The sequence below is a fragment of the Artemia franciscana genome, chromosome 3 (genome assembly GCF_032884065.1).
Source record: "Artemia franciscana chromosome 3, ASM3288406v1, whole genome shotgun sequence".
Classification (NCBI taxonomy): domain Eukaryota; kingdom Metazoa; phylum Arthropoda; class Branchiopoda; order Anostraca; family Artemiidae; genus Artemia; species Artemia franciscana.
The window spans coordinates 10281678-10305362 of NC_088865.1; the positions used below are offsets into that span (position 1 = coordinate 10281678).

Here is a 23685-nt window from a genome sequence, read left to right on the forward strand (position 1 = left end):
CATTCTTTCAATTGTTCTTCTCAATTTAGTTTTGTCAATGAATAAATGTTATTTCGTGCAAGTCGTTCAAACTTTTTAAATCATTCCGTAGAACGTCAATTTTCACTCGTCGAACCAAAGTTGTCGACAATTTCTAGTAAAACGTGTCTATTCCAAGTTCTGTCCTGAAAGGTACACTGACAAAATTTGGGTCTCCACAGACCGTGGTACATCAGGGGAGCATAAATTGATGGCTCACCACTAGAAATTCAGTTATTAAAACTAAGAGGTACATCTACTCTTGAAAAAACGAAAACTTTTGATACTATGGAAGAAAGACCTTGCTTGTTTTTCCACAAAAGTAGAAAACCATCTACATAGGCTAGAAACCTTTGTGAGTCTAATGATTTAAAAAATAATTCATTTAAAATAACATGAATATGCACTTGGAGTATATGTATGTGTGTGTATATATGTATAAGGAAGTATACATAAATATGTAAGCATTCGATGAGTAAACTCTATTCATCGAGGATAAAAAAAAAATTATAATAAATTTGAAAATAATTTAAATGTGTATTATTATTTTTACCATCTTAGACTGTTTGTAATATGAAATCATAGGAATTTTTTGCTTGATATTAACATAAGATATCAGTGAGTGTAGTTGATTTTATCATGGCCCTAATAAAAGGATACTAGTGACTTGTATGAGTGGAAACTGAGCTAGTGTCAAAAGCCCTTTTACTTTTTTTTAGCATATTTTCAACCTTCACAGTTTTTTTTCCAGAGATTAAGATTGGACTTCAATTACAACACTAATTTTACCAATTACTTTGTTTAAAATAATCTTCTTTAATTATAACACTAGAAAACGCCAAGAAACGTAAAACTCTGGATTGTATTGGTAATTTTTGCAACACTGCCAACAGTTTTGACTCGACTATTTTTTTAGCACTAGCACTGCAGAATTTTACCCAAAACCCCATTAACTTCTGTTATTTCCAATTTTTCATTGCACGAGCTTTTTTTTAGAGAGAAGGAGTATATCTTGTCACCATAGATGTCACAAAGATGAAAAGAATATATATATTTTTTATTTTGAACCGATAAAACTTGTGATAGTTTTGAGATTTTGGGGAAGTCCCCCCCTTCGATCCTGACATATGCAAAATTGTGACTCGTGCATGAGTCCAAACTGAAATTCAGATTCTTGTGTAAATATTGCCCACTTTCAGAGTGAAAAAGGGCAATGAAATCCAAGTCGAATTAAGATTCTTGTGTAAATATTGCCCACTTTCAGAGTGAAAAAGGGCAATGAAATCCAAGTCGAATTAAGATTCTTGTGTAAATATTGCCCACTTTCACAGTGAAAAAGGGCAATGAAATCCAAGTCGAATTAAGATTCTTGTGTAAATATTGCCCACTTTCAGAGTGAAATAGGGCAATGAAATCCAAGTCGAATTAAGATTCTTGTGTAAATATTGCCCACTTTCAGAGTGAAAAAGGGCAATGAAATCCAAGTCGAATTAAGATTCTTGTGTAAATATTGCCCACTTTCAGAGTGAAAAAGGGCAGTGCGTTCGAAGTCAAATAGCTTAGGACTCTTGTCACAGTAAACAAGAGTAAATTTTATAGAAAAAACAACTATTCAGATTGATATAATAGTTTTTCCATAAAATCATATAAACTACTACGATACAAAAGAATTTTTTTGGGAAACAACAAGCATACACTCCTACAGTGATTGTATTGACCCTATTAGCTGAAGGGGTCTTCTTATAAGTTACATCGAAAAATACAGTGAAAAGAACCAGTGAGGTGAGCAGTGCTCTTGATCATAGTCAGCATGATCTGGGTGGGGCATTTTCGGATCTCCACAATGTAACCCTAATCATAAAGACCCAGTACTTGCAGCATCATTGCAGTGTGTGGTTGCTTCATTGATTCCCTATTTACCAGTAAGTGATCTTTCGTTAAGGATTAAAAAAAGAAAAAAAAGCCACCGACAGAAAAGCCACCCTTTTAAGATTGACTAATTGATTGAGTCCCCTAGTTAAGTTCTTGTTGTTTGCGTCTGAATAGTTTTATGGGTTCGTTGCTAGTTAGTATCTTATCTGATCAAAAATCGTTGCAATATTTTTTAAAAAAACCTGTCACCCTCCGTCTCTGATAAGTTTAATTACCTGTATTGATTCTCTTACTATTAACACTTTTGGTAAGTAAATAACTTTAAATTCTGTTAATTCAGAATTTTGAGCATTGTATTATTTTGAAGTATTCATTTCTAGGTATTAACGTCATGAAGAAAGACGAAAATATTTAAATATGGCAAATTTGAATTTCAATTTTCAACTGTTGTTAATTCAAATATATTTAATATAATTCCTAATATACTCTTTAGTAAATCCCACTGTATAAATGGTGTAATTTGGTCAGAATCCTGAGGGGGGGTAAGTTGGGGACAATTTCTCCAAATCAAGTGAAAATGACAGTAAAAACTGAAAAATGAGCCATTTGGTACCATGAAAGTACTTTATAGTACTATAAAGATGATTTTTAGTACTATAAAAGTAAATATAAACTAAAGAAAACAGACCCGTTTCTGTTGATCCTTGAATTATGCAGGCTTATGATAGTTTTAACACAATTTTTGAAGAAATTAAATTTCTTCCGGGGGGGGGGGCAAACCCATGACTGGGAGGGGATAGGAGGGCCGAGGTCAGGGAGGGGCAATTACCCCCCCGCCCGATAGAAAATTACGCCCCTGCAATGTATAACAAAGAATCTTTGAAGATTCCCTGTATCAAATTTGAAAACATTGTAGAACAAAATTTACAATGGAATAAAATCAGGGCAGTAAGTAGACGCAACAATCTATATACACATTTAGAGAAAAAGACCCCCCCCCCCCCCCGAACCTAAAATATGAAAGATAAAAAAACTGATAAATTGTACAGCTGAAGAAGTAAAAATGATGATTCCTCCAACAAAATAACAATAATAGAGTATAGAGTATATGACAACAAATTACACGTTATTTAGGTCTTAAAGACCCCAGAAAATATCTTCTTAAGGGGATTTCTAAGGGTAAATTGAACAAGAACTTCTAATATATGTCAGCGAACAAACTTTCACCCCTCAATAGCTTCCTATTTTCCATAAACCCAAAATGACTTCAATGAGTCATTTAATAAATTCCTTTGTTACTATAGAATCTATGATTAGCAACTATCATCAATTTATCAATTATCAATCAACTCATTAATACTAAAAAAAAAAACAAAAAAAAAACAATTACAAACTTAAAGCAGTTACTAAGCCCAAGAAGGTTTGCCAGTAATTTGCTTGTAAACCATGATTTTTAAATTTTTATTAAGAGATAAAATAAATAATTAATTTGTTTGTCTGAAAATTAACTCCACCCTCACAGGCTCCCATTTTACAGACACCTAAAATGACTCTAGGAAGTCATCAAATTAAAATAGACATTAAAATCAATGATTAATAAAATTAATTTTAAATTCTAAGTGAATTACCTCGATTAACCATTCATTGCTCTAATAATAATCTAAGATAATCATTGCTCTAAGGTGATATGGTATCCGTTTTTGTGAATATCTAGAATTCCTTAGAGAAAATAATTTATTAAACACATAATTAGTTAATACAAAAATAATCTGCCGATGAGCGCTTGGCTTATGTGGAGCCTCTTAAATAAATAAAACTACAAAAACAAGTAAACAGTAACACATACAAAAATAACATAAACATCATCTGAACATACTGAAAATACCGGATAAACATATCTGAACATAAACATCAAAAGAAAAAAGAAACCAAATACAACTTGAGAATTCATAACCCAAACATTGTCAATACTTTGTCATCTGTTTGTAAAACATTAATAGCATCAATAATAATATGTTAATATTAAAATTAATAAAATGTGTTAAAATGATAACACGCGTTTGAGCTTTAAGAGAAGATTTGCCGTCAAAGAAAAACAACAATCGCAAATAAAATCTGTCACAACAAGAGCCTTCCAACAGCCCCAGGAAAATCACCGTATCTTATATCCAAGATAAATAACAACTGTAGTTGCGGTCTAGAAAGGTTTTCGATGACCCCCCCCCTCCCATCCTTGTCTCAGCAATTCAAAAGGCAGCATTATACCAGATAAAATATTTATGGGAGTTGAAAAATTGAAATAAATGTGCCTCGTTTTTTTTTATGTCACTGGTACATAAAAGATTATGTTAGCGTATAAAATGTGGCAAAACCAGTTTTGATATGAAAAGGACCAATTATTTTTAACTTTTATTTTTACTATTATATTTAGAAAAAAGAGAAAACCAAAGTACTTTGGATAAAAACGAACTCAAGCAATCTTCAACGCCAATTGAGCACAAAATTTGCTTCCCAAAAAATATTAAAAAAACATAGCATCTTTTGATTGATAGCAACCTCCCTTACCGGAGGCTATTTTGCAAGTTCAACGCAGCTAGTTTCTTCCTTATTAAGGATTTTTCAAACTCTTGATAGTACCGTCGTTATGAGCGTTTTTTTAAAAAGTTCAAAACCCGTTTCTTACGTCTACATTTGATTGAGAGTTAAGTTGAATTTGCTTTCATTTTATTACAATCGGTCACACAAAACCTTTTGAATTATAGCAACCTCCCTTACCGGAGGCTATTTTGCAAGTTTACTGCAGCTACTTTCTTCCTTTTTAAGGGTTTTTCAAACTCTATTAAGGGTTTACCGTCACTATGAGCGTTTTTTAAAAAATTCAAAACCCGTTTCTTACGTCTACATTTGATTGAGAGTTAAGTTGAGTTTGCTTTCATTTTGAGTTATTTTTGCTGTCAATTTAACTGATATGAATCTAATCTTAGGAATAAGTAGATTCGTCATGACGTTGCGCATGCATAAGTCACCTGCGGCAATGCAAAAAAGCGTGAAATAATATTATTCTAAGCGAAAGATCTGTACTTCATTTACTCATCTACATCCTTCTACATCAACAAAAGTGATGATTTTCCGAGCCGAAGGAATAAAAGTGGCATGGTTGTTACAGTAAATGAAGCACAGACAAGTCACATACAGAAAAAGAACCGTTTAACCCAGAGCAGAAGGACCCTGTTCTAGTACTATAATACTTTTTTCTCAGCTTTAAGATTCTAACAGAAGCAAGTTTAAATCTCATAAAAGTAGTATGAACCACGTCAGCCCATAGATACCCCCTCACGACTTTTAATAGTGTACTTGAGTCCATTGAGATTAGTACCACAGTATCTAGTACGATACCATTTCAAATCCCACATGGACTTGTGCTTAGAAATTTAAGTAGGAAAAGTATATTAAAGAGAACAACTATTCAGAAGCAGATAACCTTAGGAGGTCACAAAGGCAATTCAGGACTTATTGCAATTGTCAAAGGAAAGGCACACTTTTGCTCAACTAAATTGCATATTGTCTACACCTGCCTATGCCAAAAGGGAAAAATTGGTGTGAACAAGGTTTCGGTAAATTATTCTTGTCACCTAAGTCCAAAATTTGTATTCTTCTAAGTCACATACTTTTAATTGACCAATTTTATGCTGAATTTGAAAATTCAACAAAACCGTCGCTTAGGATATATTATCAGTATTTTTTTTTTTTTTTGTATTCTTGGCGAAAATCAATAACTCGTAGGGAGAGTACCACTTCAAGAGTGCATCCATAGGACTATTTTAATCGTTTTCCAAAAGGTAGTGTTCAGACCAACCTTGGAGGGAAATTATGAGGAAGACTACACTGCTTTCCATCATACAAAACAAGATAAGATAATGAGTCTTGGCTGAGCCTATGCAAGGTGAGGAAGCAGAGACTTTTATAAAATTTATTTTATCGACAAGATTTTTTTTAAAGACCACAGGGGTAGGTGGGGGGCATCAGAGCTCTTACTTCTTTCAAGGGAGAAATAGACATGTTTAGGCCACCATTTTTTTTTTTTGAGGGTATGGAGTTGAAATAGACCATTATCATTAACAGAAGAGCCTGACCCGTGTGTATATGATTATGGTCTTGAAAAATACCAAAAACTCAATTCAGGTGTCTTTCACTCAAGTTTGTATGACAGTTAGGCATTGTACTCACAAACGTTGAGTGAAGCTGAAAACCTACATCAATTAAATTTGCTCGACATGAAGAGTATACATCGTTCAAACGACTATTCAAATGAATTTTACTTTGTATTTCGCTGATGACGGCTGTTGGATATTTAGCCAAAATATCCTCTTGGGTTTGAATACACTGCGTTATTTACGGCCTTAAAATTTCTTCGTCATCTTCTCTTGTCTTATATAGCCTTGGAGGGGCTCCTGTCCACCCCTTACCCCTATATGGATCACATGAAAGACAGCTGCAGTGAAAGGAAAACCGGCAAGCTCATCTCAAACTAATAACACTAGCATGACTCTTGTTCTAATGGAAAATTTAATTCTTTCAGCAAAAAGCCTCGCCTCTATAACAACTTCTTTATATAGCAATAATAACCAAATATGATAATATATAAATGATATAGGTTAAACACAAAGACACATAAATAAGGTTAAGGCGTATCTAATTACACATTCCCACTATCTAACCAAGACAAATCAACAAAAGTCAAACAGACGAATCACAAACATTTTAGTCTGAACCAAAGACAATCCAGACTAATATGATGGCCGACTTCCATTGGTCTCTTTTAGATCAACAATATGCTGCCATCTATCAGTAATGACTAGAAAATATTCAATTTTTTGGTAAACTCTCTGATGAAACCCGGGATATATACTGAGTCCTTTATACTTTCAAACATTTCTTGATGAACAGCCAAGATGCTTTAAATAGCTTAGCTCTTAAGAGTGCATTCGGACCCTGTAATACGGTAGTTGAATGCAGTTCAATTAACTATAGTAGAGTCAACTATAGTTCGTACAGTATTACCTGACAAGGTCCGAACGTCCAAAGTTTCCTTCTTTGTCAGTGAGACAATTGTCAAAAGCACAAGACAAAATTTTCAAAGGAACTTGCATTACTTCTTAAATACCCTAGATTTAACTTTGTCAAAAAGTCTAAAAGTTACAAGCAAAATTCGCAACACTTTTAAGTGACTATACGCTGACTTTGTTCAGTGACATAAGTTATAAAACGTCAACTTTGAGGTAAAACGCTAGAAATTGACTACAATTCAACCAATACCAACTCAAGTCCAAGGTCCGAATGCACTCATAGTCAAAAATTGTATACAAGAAAATAGATGGCAGTGGGTTTTCCTTTTCTTGGCTGAAAAATACTAGAGTGGCAAAACTTCTTAGTCTCAATAATCTCTGGTTTGAAACTGAACGACTAAAAATGATATTCTTAGCCTGTGACGTTATGAATGCTACAGCCTCCAGTTGTCACCATAACAAACAATCCACCACCTCGAAACCCTCTAAAGCAGGACATATGCAAGCCTATAGAAAAAAACTCCATTAGTAAATCATAAAAACGACAAAAAACTTGATTAATATTATTATTTTTATTTTATATATTAATATTATTTTTACGTAAAACAATTCAGTTGCAATGCTCCAAAAGATGTAAATTTGTATGGATTTTTTTTTTTTTTTTTTTTTTTTTTTTTTTTTTTTTTTTTTATCAGGTAGGTGGATGTTTTATGAAAAGGAAACGGTGCTAGGCTTATTCCTCCCTCGAAAAATTCACCCAAAGGTAAAATTGAACACCCACAGCGAAAGTATGACAAACAAAAGTAATGAAGAAATAAAGGAATTTTGGGATATTCACAAATTTTGAAAAATAAAGGAAGAGTGGCGTACAGGGGTTGACAAACTATGAGCTACGGGTCACCTCGGGTTGACTCACAATTTTTTATTTTTTTTAGGTTTGGAGGATTTACGGCTCCAAGTTTCAAATTAATAAACATAGTTTTGCAGAAACACGAAAAAAATATAATAAAAGCAAATACTATGGGTTACCCTGCACCATGTATTCTACCTATATTTGGTAGATTATTACAAAATTGTTTTTTTTCCTTAATTGTTTTTATCTGTCATACTTTCTTTATAGCTTCCCAATTTTAAACATTGCGATTTTCCACGAGGAGGTTTTCTGGGGTGAATTTTCCAGGGTGAATACACCTGACTTAGGATAAAACTTAGATTTACAGTCCATTCTCTCAAACTAAGCAAACTCCATCGATAACACACTTTTTTTTTTTTTAAATGAATTATATTCTCTCTCGCTTACAGAACATATCGTCAGTCGGGTATCAAAATAACGTATCTCCATAGCAAAAAAAAACACAGCGCAACTTTTTTTTATTTTTCCTCCGATAACCGTGAAACAAAAACGGACTGATATGTAAAATCAATATATGTCATTCCTTTTTTGTTTTACGGTCATCAGAGGGGGAAAAAAGATGTAAGGTCTTGATTTTGCTCTTTTGAAAATTTACAATTATAGAGATATGTCTTTTTGATACTCGACTGACGATATGCAAGCCTATGAAAAAATAAATTAATAAATAACGGAACAATAAGAAGAAAAACATGAAATAAAAGATTAAAACTACTTATATTTAACACATTTCAGCTGCAATGGTTGATGAGATGCAAATTTGCGTAAAAATTTTTTATCTAAAGTTTGAAGATTTTATACGGATGAAACCTAGGTTTACAGCCAATATCCTTAAAACTAAGCAAATCCATCAATAGTTCAAGATTTTATTGCACTTTTTTTTCCAAAATGGATTACATCCACAATTACTTACAGATATGGAGCTTCTCATAACCCATTTTGGATAATTACGAACTTCCATGATTGGTCCTTAATAACAGGAAAAAAGACCACAGGTCTGGGGAGTGGCACCTCGTCAAAATGACCTTTCATTCAATGTCATTCCACTGCAAATCCGAATTTATTTACCTTTTTAGACAATTTTAGCCAATATTGTTTTGTTCCTTGACGAAAAATGTCATTTTCTTATATACTTACTTTTCCGTACTCACTACTGTAGCCACTATGATATAATATTTCAACTATTTTGTTATACCCTTTTAGCCCGCATTCTTATGATAATTGGCTAAAAAATAATGTGCTATTATTCTCGTTTTTTCTAAGTTCTTTTACCACGCTTCTTACCCAACATTCTTTTGGTGATTGGCAAAAATTTTGTGTTTTTACCATTTTTTTTGTCGTCACCGTTTTGCCAACCATGATATGATGCCTTACCCCTTTTATTATGACTTTGAAGCAAGCACAATACTATTTATTGGCAAAAACTAGTGTGTTCTTTAGTGTTAGAGAATGAAAAGTGTCAGCCGATTTTTATTATTCTGATCAGATAGCATTAGAAGCATCAATGAAAAGAAGAAACGTAGATGGCACTTTCAAACAAATTTAATTCAACATTTCCATTTCGTTCAGCCATATAATGGTTGAAGAGACGGCTACGACCAAGTAATGAAGAAACTCTAGTCAACAGTGACTAATCGTTAACAGTGACTAATCGGTTGAAGAGACGACTACGACCAAGTAATGAAGAAACTCTAGTCAATAGTGACTAATCGTTAAAAAAACGAACGATAAAAAGACAACTATTTTCAAATATACACTGAAACACAACCCTCAAGCCTAAGTCCGACAAGGCTAGGAACACCCATTATATAGAATTTTATCCAAATCATTGATTACATTTCATAAAACTTTTGTATCGCAATTCCAACGATGAGATCGGGACAGTCCTGAGTGGACTGCTTTATGATAACTCCAGCGAGGAGTAAAACACAGAAAGGAATATTATGGAAATGGTTTATGTTCAATAGAGAGGAAAGGGGGCTTGTATAAGAATTATCTAAGTGATAGATCATATGAAAATAAGAATTCAAAGAAAGTGGAGAAGGCATTAATACATGAACTAAGGAGGTGTGAAGTGGAGACTATGGATAAAATTGGCGAGGACCTGGAAGATACAACTAGACAACATAATTGGTAAGATATTGCACTGGCAGGTTGATAAATTGAGAGGAAATTGTCAATCTGGACCAAATCTTCACTCTTGCTAATTACCGTAATTACCTTAAGTCGCCATTCCCGGATCAGCTGCAAGTAGATATACTTACTCACTTTTCAGTTGTTGTTTTTTTTTTCAAAAAAATAAACAGAAAAACATGTTTTTCATTTTGCCGTCACTTTTTTGTGCACTATATGTATTTCAGTTTGATAAATCGACAAAGGTTTGTCAATTATCTGAGACAAGCCCCAATGAAGTCCCATTGAGATCTTAATACTCCATTATCAAATCTTGGCTACTACCTTCTCCTATACTACTACTCAAATTCGATAATGAGCTTGATTCATTACGTACGTGCGTTATTTTAGCTTCGCTCAACAAAGAAGATAGTCAAATGCATGTAAAATTGTCGATCCCCTCTCAAGAGAATACAAATCTTACACAAGTTATGACTCTGTAAAAAACGAATCGGAACGGGAATTGAATTCACTCTAGAATTTCTCAATTCAATTGACACTGCAGATTTACCAGTCCATGACTTGAAAATAACGAACTTTTTCATTTTCCTCTATATCTTTTTCGTTTGCTCTATCCTTTTTTAAGCATAATCTCAAAACGTTCTGCCTATCTCCCTTTACCTCTTTCCTTATTACTAATTGTGGCCTCGTTCCAATCTTTAATTTTGATTACACCATCTAGACGGATCTTCCAAATCCTCAGCAATTTAATCCAAGGTCTCCACTTAATGCTTCCTTAATCCATATTTTAATACTTTCTCCACTTTCTTTACATTTCTCTTATTTTTATATGATCTATCACAAGAATAACTTTTGTACAAAGTTACAACCCGTCCTCTCAATTAAAAATAAAGAATTTTCACTAATATTCATAGCTGCGTTTTATCAGCGACTTCACAAACTATTTTCCTAAAATTATTCCATCCTCCTTTTATATTGTCAAAATTTAAACTTTCCAGTTTAGTATTCAACTGTTCCTGGAAATTTTCTCTCAAATTCTCATCCAAGAATCTACCTAAATCATAACTTCCCAGAGGGTAGTTACTCTTCCCAAATTTCAGTTTTAACCCTAGACACTACTAGATGGGGATCTTTAATTTAAGATAGATAACAGGCCTCATATATGCTCTAGTATCTTGTGCCGATCCCGCCAGTATTCGATTTACACTAGCAAAATAAATAAGGTTTGCTGTCTTACCATCACGTGAATACCATGTTAACTTATGGGCCATTTTATGACCCAATACTGTATTGATTATAAATAGATTGTTATATCTATAGAATTGCAGCAGTCTCAAATCATTACTGTTTTCTTTTCCTACACCAAATTTACTTAGGCTAGGATACCATCCACCCCTATTTCTACCAACCTGGGCATGAATAAGCCCTAATAGAAATACCATATTACTATCTGGGACTCTGTCTACTTGATCCTGTAGCTGTAAGCCAAACTCATCCGAGTCATCAGTCAGTTATCCTGGGACATACACAACTATGACTGCTACCCTGCACTTTTTAGTCATGAATGAGCAACTAGTATCTTATTATCAATACCTGCTCAGCCTAAATAAGACTTGGCAGCTTCCTTGTTCATCGCGATCTTCCTCATTCACCCTAATCCATACCTATGCATCACATCTTTCCTGTCTGTGTAAATAAATTCTATATCCTAAATTTATATTTTCTACCTCTAGGATATGAGCTCCCGAAACTCTTAATAAGTCCAATTCGAAACAGTGGTTGCAACAATAGCTACAACCTAGTAATAGACGAACTATGGTCCATAGTAACCAAAAATTTAAGAAATACTTAAAAAAACTGTCAAGTGAGAAAAAAAGACCATTAGAAGCTGATCCGGGAATGGTAACCATGATTTCAGGAGGAAGTCTTTCCAATGAAAACTATATATATATCTGTTTATGTTATCGATCAAATTAGCCGGAAATAAACGAATAAAACAATAGCTAAGAGCTCATATGGCACTTGTGACGAGGCGAGAAGAGCTAAGAGCCAAGAGATCATATGGTAAGAGCTCTAACAAAATTCTATGAATCAATAGATTGATTTAAAAAGGAAAATAAGAGGCTTAATGCCTGACAGGATTTAAAATAAGAGCTCTGGGTCAAGATGTCCTTCTAAATATCAAAATTCATTAATATCCGATCACCCACTCGTAAGTTATAAATACCTAATTTTTCTAATTTTTCCTCTCCCTTTAGCCCCCCAGATGGTCGAATCTGGGAAAACGACTTTATCAAGTCAAATTGTGCAGCTCCCTGACACGCCTATCAATTTTCATCGTCCTAGCACGTCCAGAAGCACCAAACTCGCCAAATCACTGAACCCCTCCCCCAACTCCCCCAAAGAGAGCGAATTCAGTACCATTCTGTCAATCACGTATCAAGGACATTTGTTTATTCTATCCACCAAGCTTCATCCCGATTCCTACACTCCAAGTGTTTTTCCAAGATTTCCCCCTCCAACTCCCCCCAATGTCAAACAATCTGGTCGGGATTTGAAATAAGAGCTCTGAGACATGAATTCTTTCTAAAAATCAAATTTCATTAAGATCCGATCATCTATTCGTAAGATAAAAATACCCCAATTTTCACGTTTTCCAAGAATTCCGGTTTCCCCATCCAACTCCCCCCAACGTCACAGGATCTGGTCGGAATTTAAAATAAGAACTTTAAAGCACAAGACCCTTCTAAATATCAAATTTCATTAAGATCTGGTCACCTTTTCGTAAGTTACAAATACCTCAATTTTCAAAATTACCCCCCCCCCCTCCAATTCCACCACAGAGAGCAGATCCGGTCCGGTTATGTCAGTCACGTATCTTAGATAGGTTTTTATTCTTCCCATCCAGTTTCATCCTGATCTCACCGCTTTAAGTATTTTCTAAGATTTCCGGTCCCCCCCCCCCCAATTACGCTTGATCCGGTTGAGATTTAAAATAAGAGATCTGAGTTACGAGGTTCTTCTAAATATGAAGTTTCATGAAGATCCGATCACTCCTTCGTAAGTTAAAAGTAAGTCATTTTTTCTTATTTTTCAGAATTAACCCCCCCCCCCCCAATAGATTGGATCGGTTCCAATTATGTAAATCACGTATGTAAGACTTCTGCTTATTTTTCCCACCAAGTTTCATCCCGATCCCTCCAATATAAGCGTTTTCCATGATTTTAGGTTCCCCCACCCCAACTTCCCCCAACGTCACCAGATCCAGTCAGGATTTAAAATAAGAGCTTTGAGACACGATATCCTTCTAAATATCAAATTTCATTGAGATCCAATAACCCGTTCGTAAGTTAAAAATACCTCATTTTTTCTAATTTTTTAGAATTAACCCCCCCCCAACTATCCCAAAGAGAGCAGGCCCATTCCGTTTATGTCAATCATTTATTTAGCACTTGTGTTTATTTTTCCCACCAAGTTTCATCCCGATCCCTCCAATATAAGCGTTTTCCATGATTTTAGGTTCCCCCACCCCCAACTTCCCCCAACGTCACCAGATCCAGTCAGGATTTAAAATAAGAGCTTTGAGACACGATATCCTTCTAAATATCAAATTTCATTGAGATCCAATAACCCGTTCGTAAGTTAAAAATACCCCATTTTTCTATTTTTTTAGAATTAACCCCCCCCCCCCCCCAACTATCCCAAAGAGAGCAGATCCGTTCCGTTTATGTCAATCATTTATTTAGCACTTGTGTTTATTTTTCCCACCAAGTTTCATCCCGATCCCTCCACTCTGTGTTTTCCAAGATTTTAGGTTCCCCCCCCCTCCAACGCCCCCCAATGTCATCAGATCCGATCGGGATTTAAAATAAGAGCTCTGAGACACTATATCATTCCAAACATCAAATTTCATTAAGATCCCATCACCCATTCATAAGTTAAAAATGCTTCGTTTTTTCTATTTTTTTCCGAATTAACCTGCCCCCCACTCCCCCCAGATGGTCAAATTGGGAAAAAGACTATTTCTAATTTAAGCTGGTTCTGTCCCTGATACGCCTGCCAATTTTCATCGTCCTAGCTTACCTGGAAGTGCCTAAAGTAGCAAAACCGGGACCGACAGACCGACAGAATTGGCGATTGCTATATGTCACTTGGTTGATACCAAGTGCCATAAAAACTTTTCAAATTGTCTCCAAACCGCAAGATCAAATTTCTTCTCTCAAAATAAATATTAAAAGCAGTAAATATCAAATATTTTGAATAGCAACACTGAGGAAGTAAGTTATATCCAAGGTGAAAGAAGGCCAAGTAATGTTGACATATACTTACACGCAAAGAGGAACTTGAGGAAGGAGTACCTTGGTTCTACTCCCCTCTCCTTTGAATTTTTTTCTTTAACCATTTCCTCTTACGAGTTCCAACATTTTTCACATGGTTATATTTTTTTTGTATTTTTTCACATTTAACCAGCTCAAAAAAAAATCCTCCAACTCGACATAACCATTCGAACTTATAACTGATCCATTACAACCACTTATATTTTACACAGAATTCACTTTTTTTGCATCCCCCAAAAGAAGTTGCATACCGACGTCATTTCATCATCTTCAGATATTTTGAAGCCATAGTAAATGTGTCATACTTTGAACGACTAATTATCTATTACCTAGTGCCAGACTGATGACTGATCAGAATATCTCAAGATAATCAGAAATATCACCGTCTCTTTCATAAAATTCCAGAAGAGACAATCCCCAATACAGCCAAAGAGACCTGACAGAACTTGAGTCGAGTCAAAAAATACGTCATTATTTAGGTGTCATTGCTCAGACAAGAAAAAGAAATTCTAAAGAAAAAATTGCTTACTTTTGCAACAGACATAAAACTGTCAATGTAGTCTTGAACTTGTAGACTTTCTGCATAATTGTATCGAACCCAATGCACAAAATGCTCACAGTTCATAGTGAGGAGACGATATTTTTCGAATTCTGTAATTAAAAGAAATGTTAGGTTTAATTACAAATAATTGTGAAAATACTAAAAGTCTACAGTAAAATTATTAAATATATAATTTGAATGCAAAAAAAGCTACAACATAAGACAGGTTGGTTTTAATATATTTAGAAGATTGTTTTTAACATTATACTGTTCTTTAGCTGTATCATACCCAAAGTGTTAGCAAACCGAAGTGTAAGAAAATGAGTGTTGACAAACAACTTCTGAAATCGTCGACACCTCAATCTGGACTGAATTGGGTAGATGAGACCGGATCAAAAATAATCAGAATTAATTTAGTAGAGTGTATATTCCTGAAAAGGGCAGGTCAACACACCTACGTTTACTAGATACAGGGGCGGATCCAGGGAGTGGTTTCAGTGGCACTTGCCCCTCCTCCCAGGAAGTTGAAAAAATTATAGAAGTCAAGGGGTTAAAACACCAACAAGGAAACCAAGGATTTGTTGCTGCATTCCCCAAAACTTTGCTAGATAGAGGGACAGATTCAGGAGGCGGTTTCGGAGGCACGCCCCCCCCCCCAGAAAGTCGCAGTGATCATAGCGATCGAGGGGCGAAAAACACCAAAATTGCAAGCAAGTTTTGTTAGTTCCCCCCAAACGTCAATTATGTCTTCACCCATGGCTAGATAGGCAGGCCAGGAGCAGTGGCAGTGGCCAATCTTTCCTCTAAGATTCAGTCAGTACTAAGAAGTGATATCTGAATTATATTTCACCGCTTCACTGTGTAACGGACCCCTTTAGCTGCAATGTTTCAGAAGATACAAAATTTGTTTGTCAATTTTTTTTTTATCGGAAACTTGAATATAGATAAAACTCAGATTTACAGCCCATCCCCCCAAACTAAGCAAACTCTCGATAATACATGTTTTTGTGTTTGTTTTTCTTCAAAATGCATTATATCCTTGCTCTCTCACTTACAGAACATATGCAAGCCTGTATAAAAAAATAATATAAAATAAGAAGACTATGCATCATACAACAAAAAGAAGAAAAACATAAAACCAGAGATCAAAATTATTTAATAGCTTATTTCTCTATTTAAAATAAAATTATTTTTATAGACAGTTGTTGGCTTACAAGAAAGTAAAACCAGCCAAAATTTTGCAGAGGTTAATGAAAATGATGGGTATCAAGTATAGCCAAGGCCACGTGTTCGTCTGGCTGTAGCATTTCATAAAAGGCCGTAAGGCGGTTGTACACATGACAGTTCATACTCGACTTTCAGCTGGCCAGATACTTGCATTGGTTTCATGGGCTTTGTGTATGTTTCTTTTTTTGTACGATGGGCAGATCAACAATGTAATACACTACAGTGGCATTGCGAACGAGGCTAAAAATGCGCACTGTCACAAAGGACGTGTCTAGACGATACGAGAGGACACTTTCAACACGAAAACCCAAGGTCGTGTGTGGGAATTATAAATTAAATGGATTTTTTCATTTGCTAGTTTAGCAGCAGTCCGTTGACTTCTCGCAGCATTGACCTTACTTTGACTTTCGTTCGCATATATCCAAGGCCATATCCGCAAACAAATGCGCATTGTCACAAAGGACGTGTCTAGACGATACGAGAGGTCACTTTCTCCACTTTCCCCAAGGTCTCCACACTGCAGGATGATATGCTGAAGATTATAAGAGATGAGTTGAAAACGTGAACATCCTCCTTAGATTTCGGATTCACTATCGCGCAATTTTCATCTCTTTTGGTACCTCAAAGAGGCTCCTACCGTTTTAAGAAGATGGTAGAGTGAAGGGATTTGTGCTCCATTGACTCTCTGTTTTCAAATTGCATTATATGAGATTCCTTGCATCTGCGGTGATACCTATATAGGCCGTACCATGAGACCTCTATATTACCGATTAAAAGAACATGCTGATTCCATTGATGCCTGGATTAAAAAGACGAAGCTTAAGGAGGAAGATAGTTTTTATGTATTGGCCAATCATATTTTGGAAAACCCCTTCTCACTTCATTAAGTTTGACCAGGCCCAATTGCTATTGTTCCACAAGTTTTAAAGCAGAAAATCAAAAAAGCTCTGGAAATTGCTAAAAAAAAAACAAAAAAAACAAACAAAAAAAACAGCTATTAATAAAGACAATGGTGAGTTCCAAATTAGCGAAATTTGGGAACCCATTATCAACAGACTGAAAACCCACAAACAAAATTTACCCCTCTCCTATGGGCCCAACCTCTTTAAGATCTACTAGGATAGCGGCCATCAATGCCTCTACCAAAATTCGGACCATGTCACAACAATAATTCAGGTTCGGCTCATTATTAGTATTTTTCAGTGATTTTAGTTTTATTCATTTAGTGATTTTATTTTCTGACAAGAGATTTCAATTTGAATCTGATGATGACAGGCACAGGTCCTGTCGAAATTATCGTTTTAAAAAATCAATCACCTGAAATCCATAGCGTAGGTAAGCTTATTACCATATATCAATATTATATCTTATTTCATAAATTTAACAGACGTAAAGGTATTCACGCTAGATTCCCAGAAATGACTAAATTGGTGTCAATGGCATTACATAGTAATAAAAATAAGTAAAAATATGATAAAGCAAGGAGACAAAGGGGACATGCCTTAGACTTGATATATCAATTGGGCTTTGACAACAGAAATAAAATAATAAACTCAAATAATCTGACAAAACTTGGAAGTTATTTACAAAAAAACTTTGTCCTTCTATTCTTTATCTTGCTCAGAAGAAAAAGTTGTTGTTTTTGTGAAACAATCAACGCAAAAGCATTAATAGTGCCAATGCAGTAGCAAGCCAAAACAATATGTTGATCTACTACCAGGGTCAGGAAAATGGACCTATCCACACTTACTGGTCATATCAACGTATTTTTGTCTTATCCAGGGGCCGCTGGATTTAAATCATGTGTTTGAATTCTGTTGCGAAACATGGTAAAATTCCAGAAAAGCTACTTTTCGCTATCTTTGAAAGTGTTTAAGCTTGGAAAATGAAATTTTTAATAATGAATTCAGGGCCAAATTACATACTCCGGGAAAGTATTTCCAAGGTAATATGTTAATCCTTTTCTGATTTCTAAGTCTTAGAAATTTAACTACCTGACAGGTTGACCTATTGACCTACTGGAATTTTGACAAAACAATGTTATGCCTCAATTTTGAGTTTTCAGTTTCTTTTTGTCGAAAACTTTATTATTATTATGTGGCCGTCAAGAATACAATCTATTGGTGAAAGTTCATCAAAATAAGAAGTACACAGCCACCCCCCATGCCTTCTTAAATCATGCAAAAAACTTTTTCTCTAGCAAACGTTTGAAGAGTGCCTTTTAACTTTAATACAAATCAGCATAAAAAATGAGCTTCTTTAGAGAACATGTTGTTGGCAAATTTACAATCACTACAGAGGCGGTTTTAGAGGAGGGACAGAGGGGGCACTTGCCGGGGCGCAGAAGTTTTAGGGGCAGAAAATTTCCAATTTTAAGCCATATCTAAGGATTTTCCATAAATTTAGGAAGTGTATTTTCAGACCTTAGAAACTTCCAAAGTTGGGATTGAACAAAGCTGTGAAGCTAAAAATACCTTCCCCTTACTTCATTTAAGCGGAAGATCTATTCTGCAAGGTTTCACTTTCATAACATGAACATTTTAAAGGTCATCAAAGGCCAGTGCCCTCTGGAGGGAGAAGGAATGTAGGAACGCACTTCAAAATACCTTCCCGGGTCATACTTTAGTCTGTAGATCAATCCCTGAAAGTTTCATTTTCCTAATCTAACTTCTTTCCAAGATAGGAAAAAGTAGCTCATCTAGAATTTTACCCAAAACATGCCCAACCGCCTAAACCACCAGCGTCCAAACTTCCCGTAATATGCTAAATATGCAAATTACATTTTTATTGACAAACAAAATTTCAGAAGCGTTAACAGATCGCAAATTATTTAAATAAACTCGAATCTTTTAATATTCCTTGAAACAGGTATTAGCAAAATATCGGAATCCTTAAAAGTCAAATTGTAATGATTTTTTTAAGTTAATTGGTACAAAAAAGTAGTAATTGTATATATTTGTTGTGACTTTTTTTTAACACTGTTTGGCCAATTTTGTTATCAAAAATATAATTACATACATTTTACAGTAACGGAGCAATATTAAACTAATAAAATATCTTTTCAAATAAAATTAATAAGCAATAAATAACTCTAAGAAAAATTGTACAACTATTAGTAAAATTACCACGGAAAAATTATTATGAGGAGCTTACATTCACTGATTAATGTGATAAAAAGTGAGCTTTTATCACAGTTTTCCTTGTGCATATCCTCGAATCGAACTTAACTCAATTTCCCAAAGAAAATCAATAAAAAAATTCCACATACCATTGACTAGAATCTTATACTTATTCGGAGAATTCATAACTACACTAAAATAAACCATACAAATTTCCCAGAATGGGAAGGAAATTTGCAGTGTTGAGACAAAAATAAATGTTAGTCTGAGTGGCAAGAGTCTTTCCATCTTTGATCATTTCTGTTCGCCCATTTTCCTGTTTGTTCAAGTATATTTTAGTTCTCGTTGTTCCATTTTGTTTTTCTTTTTACTCGTTCTTTTCTGAGCCAGCCCAATTTTCTTATTTGACAGGTTATGAATAAAATTATAATGATTTGAAGAGGAGAGGGAGGGTGGGAGAGTAGTATGCCATCGAATTACCCATCTAAAATTATGTGAACAATCCTAAACTTACAATATTTAAAAAGTAACTTTAAACATATTAGGTTTTCCATTAGTTGAATTAGCGTTAATATTTGCTTCTTTGGATGCTTTTACTATTGTCCAAAGTACACTTTTTGTACATTTTAGTTACACAAGTTCATTTTCAAATACGAATCATAGGACAATAAATACTTCAGCTTTCCAAAACTCAGTTGCTAGGAATCGAAATAAATTTTACCCTCATAACCACAAAAAAAACAATTTATTTCACAAAATGTTTAAAGATGATCTATCTATTAATTAAAATTAAAAAATGAAAATAACAATTAAAATTAATTTTATCGATTTTCAGATTTTAGTTACTATTGACCAGGGTTGATCTTACTCTCCCAAGATTTTGCTCTAGATCCGCCTTTGTTTGATCTACAGTTATCATTTATTTACCATGACCCATTTGATAATTTCCCCAATTGAAATACGATTTATAAAAATAAAAGCAATGAATTTACTGAAAGGAAGGGGAAGTGAACGCGAAAATTCGCAAAGAAAAGAGAGATATGCAGGAAAAATTGGAGTTTACGAGAAATTTCTGTTATAGAGCCCTGATACCAATTTTGAGAACTATCCTCCCTCTAAAATCAGGCAAATACTTTTTCGCTAATAAAGACTAATGAGTAGATTTTAATTTCAATGCATTTACATATTTGAAATCATTCTACAAAATGGGTTTTTCAGGGTACAAATTATTGGCTAAAATACAGAGCTTCGGTTATCATTTGCCATTTTCAATCATCTTTGTTTAATTGTTTCTTCGTATCCTCCTGTGAATATAGTTTATGTATTTGCAAGACTTAGAAGGAAAATAATTATTTAACTCTGTGTGCGATTGTTCACGCAAACATATTTTTTCTCTTTCTTTTTTGCCTTTTGATTGTTTTATAAAGGTTTTATTGCGCATTGTAGCCGCACAGGCTCCTTAGAGCTTAATGGATAAAACATTTCATATATTTGGTTCCATATATTTGTTTCCTTAATAGATTAGTTTTTCTTTTTAACTAGTTCTTCTTTCAATTAACATGAATGGTTTCATAATTCCCCTACGGTAAGGCTATTATTAAAAGTAAAATGAAAAAAAAAAAAAACTAGCACAAACACAGGAAAAAAAAAACAAACAGGTAGTGCATAGTAATCCCCATGCAATTCTTATTGTCAGCTTAAGTTTACTTATTCCTAACATCACTTATATTATTTGCGTTATAATATAGTAAAACAATTTTATCGGTTTTACAATTTTCGGTTACTATTGGCAAAAGTTAATTACCGTTTATTATATAACTCATTTATAATTTCTCCAATCAAACGTTTTTAAAGACAATAATAGGCATAAAAACTGCGAGGGGGGGGGGACAAATCCAAAAATATATATGGATTTTAATGGATCTTTTTTATGTGAACCTAAAATCTATTGGTGAAATGTCATCAAAATCATATCAGTTTTAAGAAGTACAGAGCCCCCCCCCATCCCTTCTTAAATCATGCAAATACTTTTTCGTTAGCAAACGTTTCAAGAGAACTTTTATACAAATCAGCATAAAAATGAGCTTATTTTAGAGAACATGTTGTTGACAAATTTATAGTTACTACAGAGGTGGTTTTAGAGGAGGGACAAAGGGGGCACTTGTCTGGGCGCAGAGATTTTAGGGGTACAAAATTTAGAAAAACAATCTAACAATTACAATCGCTTTTTAATTTTTCGAAATTTTATTTTTATTAAAATAAAGAAGGGGCACAGTTGATAGTAAGCACAGCCAAGTTGGATCCTAAATTTTCATTTTTCTCATATTTTCATCATCGCTTCTTGAAAATAAAAGTAAACTGAATTTAATTAATTTAATTTTTTGTGATATTTTGTATTCGAATTTTATAAATAAATAAAATTTTGTTAAAATTTGGCATGAAAATTTTGAGAGACAGGGGGAGGGGACGCTAATCAAGATCTTTCCCCGGGGAAAAAGGCAAGAACCACCACTGAGTCACTATAGAACTATGGTAAGTAGTGAACACCTTTACTCATTTTTCAGTTAACATGTTTGCTTCAATAATTCCCCTAATAGTGTAAAGCTAATAATTAAAGTATAACACGGAAAAATTACTAGCATAAAAACACACAAGAATAAGCAAAAAATTGTGCATAAAACTCCCATGATTTCTCAGATTTGTGCTTTTTACTTCTCAATTACTTCTAAGCTAACTAAGTTTACTTAATCTAAAGTTTCTAAGTTTACTTAAACCTAATCATCACATCTAATTACAGGTAGTCAATTAAACCTTTCATCATTTGAGTTCGATGAATACAATACTTATATTGCCAAACATTTTTGTTCTGAACAAGTTATTGGTTAAAACCAGTCACCTCTCAATTGGTCACTCTTAAAAAAAAAAAAAAAAAAAAAACAACAACTTGCGGCTAGTCGCTCTTGAATTTAACTGAAAAGTAAACCAACGGTGCTGTGTCTCTGCACGACAAGGTGTGAATTTCAAAATTCCTTCAGACTGAATCAATTAAATTACAGATACATTTAGAACAATACCTTTTCTAGAAGCAACGGTACAACGTATTGCCCTTTCACGTACTTCGTGCCACGCAAAAGGTTGAGCTTTTTCATCAAATGAGTTATTGATTCGACATGCACATTCAGACCAGGCGTCAAACAAACTCTGCATGAAAAGAAAGTCTGTGAAAGTCTTAATGCAAGTCTGTGAAAGGAAATTAGGAACAGATACCCTAGAGTATATGGTTTTAATGCATAACTGTGTAAGAAAATTTGGAACGGAGACCCTGGAGTGTATGATTTTAATGGAAGTCTGTGTAAGGAAAGGAGTGGAAAACCAAGAGTATATGATTTTAATGCAAGTCTGTACAAGGAAATTAGGAACGGAAACCCTGGAGTATATGAATTTAATGCAAGTCTTTGTAAGAAAATTATCAAGGGAAACCCTGAAGTATATGATTTTAATGCAAGTCTGTGTAAGGAAACTAGGAATAGATAACTTAGAGCACATGGTTTTAAAGTATGTTTGTATAAGGAAATTAGGAACGGAAACCTTTAAGTATATGGTTTCATTGCAAGCCTTTGTGAGGAAATTAGGAGCGGAAACACTGCAGTATGTGGTTTTAATGCGAATCCGTGTAAAGAAATTAGTTTCGGAAACCCTGGAGTAAATGGTTTTACTACAAGCCTGTGTAAGGAAATTAGGTATGGAAACCCTGGAGTATATGGCTTAAATGCAAGTGTGTGAAGAAAATTTGGAATGGAAACCCAGGAGTATATGGTTTTAATGCAAATCTATGTAACGAAATTAGGAACGGAAACCCTGGAGCATATGATTTTAATGCAAGTCTGTGTAAGGAGATATTCTGAGAGTTCAAATATCTCGGCAGCATTCTTGCGCAAGATGCAAATCCTGAAAGAGAAATTTTGTGCCAAATAGCTTTGGCTGGCTCTGCCTTCAATTGTCTCAGAAATGTTTGGAGAAATAACAAATATTCCCAGAAGCTAAAACTCAGAATTTATAATAGCAATGTCCTCTCCGTCTTTACATATGGGTGTGAAACTTCTAGCATCACTCCGTAACTAGGAAAACGACTACGGACATTCGATAACAACTGCCAAAGATCTATTTTGAATATAAATTGGGCTGAGAGAATAAGAAATGATAATATTTATACCATAACAAATCATACCAAATCCTTGATGCCATTAGAAAACGACGATGGATGTATTGGGTGCACATGGTGCGAATGGGTGATGGAAGACTACCTCATGACATATGGTGTTGGAAACTCCCTGGCCTCCGCAAGTCAGGGAGACCCGAAATGACCATTGGCAGGATGTTGGAGAAGGAGTCGAGGTCTCTGATGGAGGAGCTTTGGTCGAGGGCTCAGGACAGGTCGTCTTGGCGAATCACTGTTGCTGCC

The 23685-nt window shown here is 34.5% G+C and overlaps 2 long non-coding RNA genes across 2 annotated transcripts in view; one reads left to right on the forward strand and one right to left on the reverse strand.

Moving 5' to 3' along the window:
• Positions 1 to 6914: 6914 nt before the first annotated feature.
• LOC136024865 (uncharacterized) lies at positions 6915 to 22418 on the reverse strand. Its single transcript, XR_010616940.1, has 3 exons — positions 22298 to 22418; positions 14866 to 14987; positions 6915 to 7463 (listed from the first exon to the last, which is right to left on the reverse strand). It is a non-coding gene; the product is annotated as an uncharacterized LOC136024865 (long non-coding RNA).
• Positions 17360 to 23685, forward strand: part of LOC136024866 (uncharacterized) — a 53927-nt gene continuing 47601 nt past the window's right edge. Inside the window, exon 1 of the long non-coding RNA XR_010616941.1 lies at positions 17360 to 17439. This is a non-coding gene — a long non-coding RNA (uncharacterized LOC136024866). The remainder of the gene's footprint in view (positions 17440 to 23685) is intronic.